At 48.9% G+C, this 7,203-nt stretch overlaps 1 pseudogene; it reads left to right on the forward strand.

Annotated features, from left to right (window-relative positions):
- Positions 1-1,584: 1,584 nt before the first annotated feature.
- LOC101443699 (large ribosomal subunit protein uL16-like) lies at positions 1,585-2,432 on the forward strand (annotated as a pseudogene).
- The last annotated feature ends 4,771 nt before the right edge of the window (positions 2,433-7,203 follow it).

Raw genomic sequence — 7,203 nt, forward strand, 5'->3', positions numbered from 1 at the left:
TTCTGATATTTTTATGCGTCTGCTCACCAAGAGCATGGAGAGCCCTAGCTTGGGGGACCCATGCAGAGGAAGGCAGATTACTCATGGTGAGGGTCACTCACCCGATTTCAAAGCACGGCGTTGACGCAGTGGGTCCCTCTTTGGGCGCCACTTGTTGAACTCGGTTACCCGCTGGGGTGAGGACGATGGAGATAAACGCACTCCGGAGACCGGTTCAAGACACGAATCTACTTTATTGTACAGCATCAGCAGCTTATATAGAATAAATGGCAGGGTGTTAGCTATTGGCACTAGTGCAGTGTTGCTCTTTGTGTAATTTTTTAATTGGACTGTATGCCAACAGACGGAGGCAGGATGGTGGCACTTGATCGCTTCCACTCTCTGCCAGTGCACCATCTTTAGGGTGTGCCCTAAAGTGTGTACGCCTGAGAGTTTGCTCATCTGGCAGTGCGCAGCACAGTGAGACTGAAGGTTTCAGCAGCTCTACCCACAAAAACCTGTAAGCCCTCATCCACTTATTGTTGAAAAGTAATTTCACATGAGCTGCAATAGCTGCTTCCATTGGTAGTCTCTTTTCCTCTCATGTTTGAGTTTCTGGATAGATTCTCAAAAATTGTGGATACCAGTTGTTTTCCAGTGAAGCTACACAAGGGCCACAGCCCAGCAGCACAATATATTTCCTGTTCCTGCCAGCATTTTTTTTTAAATCCCCCTCCCCTTGTGGCTTGCTTCCTGTCTGCTCTCTGCATCCATTCACTGTGCAGTCTTCTGTGTGTCTGTATTTATTTTTATTTATTTCCACTTCCCCTTGCAGCTTGCTTGTTTTTTTTTTGTTTTTTGTTTTTGTTTTTGTTTTTTGCTTTCTGCATCCATTCACTGTGTGCTCTTCTTTGTTTTTTTTATTTGTCCCCTTTTTTAATTGAATAACCTTGCTAAGTCGACTTGCCATGGCGCTTGTGGCTGGGTGGCACTTCGCAGCGCTTGCAGGCCAGGGGGGAGCTCTGTGGCACTTGTGATTCGGGTGGCACTCTACAGCATGCAGGTGAGCCTGCCTTCACCAGGAGGCCCTGGGACATGAACTCAGGGCCTCTCATATGGCAGACAGGAGCCCAACTGATTGAGCCACAGCTGCTTCTCCTGCCAGCATTTTTTGGTGCACAAATTCAATCAACCAGTGATGACCTTGTAGTAGAGGCTTATTCTGAACTTCCCAATGGCCCTTCTTTAAAACCTGGGAGTTTAAACTTGCTCTGACTCATCATTTGCTGCCATTTCTTCTGTGAATAAATCTCCACAATCACCCTTCTGCTCACATTCTCGGCACTTTATACCCAAGGTTGAGGCTACAATACTTACCTGAAAGTTACACCTGCAATGACTCACATTGTATGTCAAACGGGTTTATTTCTACCTGAAGGGTGATTAACAGAATGGAGGTGGCCAAAGAGGGGACAAACCCAGATATCTTTAGGAAGTAGAAAGGAAAGAAGTAATGAACCAATGACTATTACAGCAAAACAGATCTTCACACCTTATTAGAACCTCCTTCATACATTATTAGAGTCTCCTTTTAAACACAACACCCTCTTTCCTTTCCATGCTGCTGACAATCCTGGTTTCGCCATGGGCCACCGCCCTGCCTGGGGTTATCGGTATTGTAAGAACAAGCCCTACCCAAAGTCTTGCTTCTGCAGAGGTGTCCCTGATGCCAAGATCCGCATTGTTGACCTGGGTCAGAAGAAGGCCAAAGGAGATAAGTTCCCACTCTGTGGCCATACTCGGACAAGTATGAGCAGCTGTCCTCCGAAGCCCTGGAGGCTGCCCATATTTTTGCCAACAAGTACATGGTGAAGAGTTGTGGCAAAGATGGCTGTCACATCCGAGTGTGACTCCACCCCTGCCATGTCATCCACATCAACAAGATGTTGTCCTGTGCTGGGGCTGACAGGCTCCAGACGGATATGCGAGGCGACTTTGGAAAGCCTCAGGGGACAGTGGCCCAGGTCCATATCGGCCAGGTCGTCATGGCCATCTGAACCAAGCGCAGAACAAGGAGCATGTGATTGAGGCGCTGCACAGGGCCAAGTTCAAGTTCCCTGGCTGCCAGAAAATCCTCATCTCCAAGAAGTGGGGCTTCACCGAGTTCAATGCTGATGAATTCAAAGACACGGTGGCCGAGAAGTGCCTCATCCCGGATGGCTGTGGGGTGAAGTACATCCCCAACCGTGGCCCCTCGGACAAGTGGAGGGCCCTACACTCATGAGGACTTTGCCAGCACTGCCCTCACCCTTGCCCTCCAATAAATGTCTTCCTGGCTGGCAAAAAAATAAATAAAATAAAATAAAACACAATACCTGCATACAAATACAAATAAACTGGAGAGAAGGAAATTGAATAGCAGCTGTGTATGGCAGGACATGCATAGAGAGATTGAGAGGTGATGAGTTTTGTTTGTTCAGTTTTTGTTTTTTTTTGGCACTATTATTACTAGAATAATAAAAATGCTCTGAAAATTATCGAAGTGATGAATGCAAAATTATATGATTGTACTGAATACCACTGATTGTACAGTTTGGGCACTTAATCTTTATTAATAGGTATCAATAAAATTGATGTCAAAAACAAAACACAATACCTTCAGATCCATCCAAGACCAACTGAGTCAGCCTCTGGAGGGGTGGCCAGGCATAGAACTGTGGGAAAGGGTTGAGTTTAATTTTCACAAAGGGGCAGCTGGAGCCAGCTCTGCCGATCAAGGAGGGAGGCAAAGGGGATCCAGCAGCTTTTCACGCCAGGAATTTGAAAAGTGGCGCCAAAGCGAGATGGGAGCAAAGGTGAGTGCTGCGGGTGGGGCCAAAGCGAGAAAGGCCAATGGTGAGAACTGAGGGCGGGGCCAAATTTGAAAAACACACCAGGAGTGAATGCAGCCCCAAGCCCACAGAGCCCACCAAGTGTAGGGAACACGGGAACGATGGCTGAGAGCAGGAGTGGGTAAGTTAGCTACACCTCTCAGGTAGGATGTAACCCCTGAAGTACCCAATTAATGGGGGAAAGGGGAGGGAACTGCATGTTAGGTTTAGGGTATAAATGTCAGTGTTTCTTGCTGTTTCATGCGCTAACCATTTTATCCAGTTTGCACGCCCGTTTTTGCAAGATAGTTAATAAAATTCTTTTCTCCTCCACAATCTGGTGAGCTTCTCTTTCTTACAGATGCAGCTTTCTAACAGTATTATTTCTCTCTTTTTTTTTAAGATTTTTTTTCATTCCCCTTTCCTGCCCCTCCCCCCTAGTTATCTGCTCTCTTTTTCCATTTGCTGTGTGTTCTTCTGTGTCCGCTTGTATTCTTGTCAGTGGCACCTGGAATCTGTGCCTCGTTTTGTGACCTCATCTTGCTGTGACAGCTCTCCCTGTTTGCGGTGCCATTACTGGGCAGGCTGCACTTTTTTTGCACTGGGGGGCTCTCTTTATGGAGCGCAATCCTTGCACATGTGGTTCCCCTATGTGGGGGACATCCCTGTGTGGCAAGACACTGAGACTCACTCCAGAGAAGAGAAGTGCCTTGTCCAAAGCCTCAGTCAAACGAGGGTGATGATGCTAAGCACAGCATCCAATATGTGAGTGGTCCTTGTGGTGCCCTAATTCTCACAACAACCCAGGCAGGCACTATTATCATCCTCATTTTGCATAGGGGAAACTGAGGTACAGAGCCTTTATACCTTGCCTGAAACCCAGACCTACTAAGGGCAGAGCAGGGTCTCCAAAGATCATTTCACAAAAGGGGAAACTGAGGCCAGGAGACGGTGAAAGGTACCGGCGCACCCTTCCCCATGGCTGGGGCAAAGGTTGAGCGCCCCGGAGGGGGGGACAGGACTCAAGCTTCCCTTACCCTCTCCAAATTTGCTCCCTCTCTTTCCAAGGGGCTCTATGATGTTGCATAGGAACAAGGAGGGAGTGTTACCATGGAGACCAGAAATGCTTTTGGAAAGCCCCACCAGGGGTCCGTCCTGTGCCTCGCCATCCCGCCAGGCAGCGGGTCCCACTCCTCTCCCGCGGCGCCCGCTCAGAGAACGCGCAGATCCCACCTCCCAGGACGTTGACAGGGGCTTGCACAAGACCCGCGAACCCCACACTGCGAAGAGGTGTGGGGACCCCGCAACGCGAGCGTGCACGCACGCCTGCCCCGCCCTTTAAAGTAGGCGTGTGTCCGCTCAGCCAATCGGAAGCCGTCCTCCAGGCAGGCCCCGCCTCATCCTTCAGACATCCGGAGTCTCTCAGTCTCCAAGGCAACCCCAGGGCTCCGAACCTGGGCAGAGGGGCCCAGAGACTTCCGGGCTTTGTAGTATCCAAAGTACAGAGAAAAGGGATGAGCACCTATTAGTAAAGTGGAGATTAAGTACAACATCAGCGGCTTAAAAGTGCTTGTAAAGGCTTTCGCCCACTGATGGTTGGATTCTGAGAGAAGGGAGGGGACCGCAGAGCCTGCTGGGAGTTGTAGTTCAGCGCATGCGTTGGGACCGGGCTGTTTCCGGAAGTGGCGGAAAAAAGCAACGGGGCAGCCGGTGTGAGAGGGAAATGTCCCTGGACCAGGTGTCTCCTTCCCTGCACCTACCTGGTGGGGCCCTCAGCGGTGGCTGACTCGTTCTCAAGTTTCCGGGCCGGGGACGTTTTCTGTGGGCGTCTTGGTCACCATGGGAACACCTTCCGCTATCTTTCCGCCCCTTGCGGGGTGACGTCAAGCGACTGCCGCGGAGAGGCAATGGACGCATGCGCCTGGGATGGGAGGGGGCGGTGAGCGCACGCTCCTGGGTTTGGAGGAGGAGGTGGTGGTTTTCCGTGGGAAGCGTGGGTTGCTGGCGGTGGCGGGGACTGGAGGGCTTCCTGCTTGACTGGCTCGTCTGGTGCTGGTTGGGAGAAGCTCGCTTATTTCACCATAACCAACTAGCGCTGTAGAAAAGCCAGTCAGCGATGGAGGCAACGTCCGCTCGCAGCCCTGCCTGTGTCCACGCTCTCTGAGTTCTTCTGACAATCCTTAACATCCCCCACGCCTGACACCCCATCTAAGGATTCCTCACTTCCAATAGTGAAGGTGTAGATTTTCAAGCAGCAGAGCCCCTATTGCTGCCCGTTACCTTAACATTTGGCAGCTGGCGTCTCCTTGACTTCAGCCTGCTTGACCCCTTTTCCTGGAGCAGCCACATCAGAGCAGAGAGGCAGGCTTCAAAGAGCTTAATCCAAAGAAAGGGGCGGGGGTGGAAAGAGAGGGAGAGAAAGAGGGACACAAACAGATTTTAAAAAGTTAGATATGGAGAGGAGAGTGGAAAAAGGGACAGAGAGAGCTTGTGTGAGTCTGCAGATAGAGTTATGAAGGTGAACCAAGGACTGGGCAATGACACTTAGAAATTTCACCCTCTGCTTTTCTCATCAAACAGTTGCCTCCAAGAAAACATGCTTGTTTCTGATCTTAACTCACCTGTGGGAGAGAAATAAGAGGAGGTCGTTGTGTATTGAGCTTTCTAGTGGCTGGAGTTTACTCCTGAGAGTGAGTTTGAGATTCAATTGTATCTGAAGACTTTGTCACATTCATTTCTCTTAAAGTTTTTCTCAGAGTGAATTGTCAGTTGTTGGATAAGGACTAAGTTCTGGCAGGTTTTCCTGCATGTCTTACATTGCTAAGGTTTCTCTCTGGTGTTGGGTGACATGCTGAAGACTTTCACACACTTGGTGCATGTTATGTAAACAAGTGAAAGATGGTCCCTGTGCATTGTTTACTTGTTCAAAGCAGCCTGGGACCATACAGTCATTTCAACAAGTATACAGTTTATTATAGAAACAGTGGGGAAGGGTGATTTGGTGGGGAAATCCCTACAGATGATTATCAGCTGCTTTCTGGGCTTATCTTCTCATGGCACAGGAGATGCTTTCCCACCCTGTCTTTGAGAAGGCAGGTGTTAGACTTCAAAGGACTCAAGTCATTACCTTATAAATTAGCAGTCCAGGTCACAGAGCAGTTTGTTTGGGAAGGAAAATATCTGGGAGATGGAGGACATTCACAGATTGAGCTGAGATGGAGCAGGGTCACTAAAAGGAACAGCAAGGGTCATTTCTAAGAAAGAGGAGGAAGAAGAGAGAAATTTATTTGTGCTTTTATTCACAAATTCATTCATTCTCACACTCTTTGCCTCAGTCCTCCAGAGTCCTACATGACCTGCTCTAAGCCAACCTCCACCCACTGTCCCCTCAAACCACTCTCCTCATCGATTATGATCTACCCACCTTGTGCCTCCAACACACCATGCTGTTCCACCACCAGGAAGGTGATTCTCAAAGCTCACTGTGCTGGCTCCTCTTCATCTTACAGCACAAACATCTCCTTGTTGGAGGAGTGCTCCTGATCACTCCACAGCCTCTCTGTCATACCACCCTGCCAGGCTCTCTGTAGCACACACCACAAGCACATCCATGTTGTGGCATGTATCAGTATCTCATTCATTTTTATAGCTGAGTATTATTCCATTGAATGGACATGCCACATTTTGTCCACTCATCAGGCGATGTACACAGCCCATTTATTTATATATTCTTTATGGCTGTTTCCATTACAGTTGCAGAGCTGAGTAGTTGGACAGAGATAGTGTGGTCCAGAGAGCCAAAAATATTTTCAATCTGGCTCTCTAGAGAGAAATTTTGCCTATACCTGGCCTAATGGGTCAGACAGATACCCTCATACCAAACGTAAATATGGCGCAACTTGTGCTTAAAAATATAGCTGAGGCTGAGAAGAGCATGAAATGCCATTCACTTCATTCAGCTGTCCTCCCTATATAACAAGAACTGGTTCTGGCTTCCCAACAAAAGCTGTGCCTGGCTGAGTCTTGAGGACTCGGGTGCATCTAGGCTGATAAAGGGCCCTGAAGGCTACTCAAGGCAGAGGGACCAGCATGTGCAATGGCATAGAAGAGGGGGTCAAGTGGTGCTCTCAGGGGACTCACAGGTAGTTTAATATGGACAGAGAATGGAATGTGGGTGGGGATGGAGGGGGAAAGGGATGTTGGAAAAGGGTGGATTTGATAGTGCTGGATTTGAAGATGGAGATGACCACATGAGTAGAAGTTTGGATGGTCTAGAAGAGCCAAGAGTGACCCCCAGCCAACAACCAACAAGAAAATGGGAACCTCAGACCTACAGTTTAAGTGTTAGATGCTG

This window comes from Dasypus novemcinctus, chromosome 18 (genome assembly GCF_030445035.2).
Source record: "Dasypus novemcinctus isolate mDasNov1 chromosome 18, mDasNov1.1.hap2, whole genome shotgun sequence".
In the NCBI taxonomy this organism is placed as follows: Eukaryota; Metazoa; Chordata; class Mammalia; order Cingulata; family Dasypodidae; genus Dasypus; species Dasypus novemcinctus.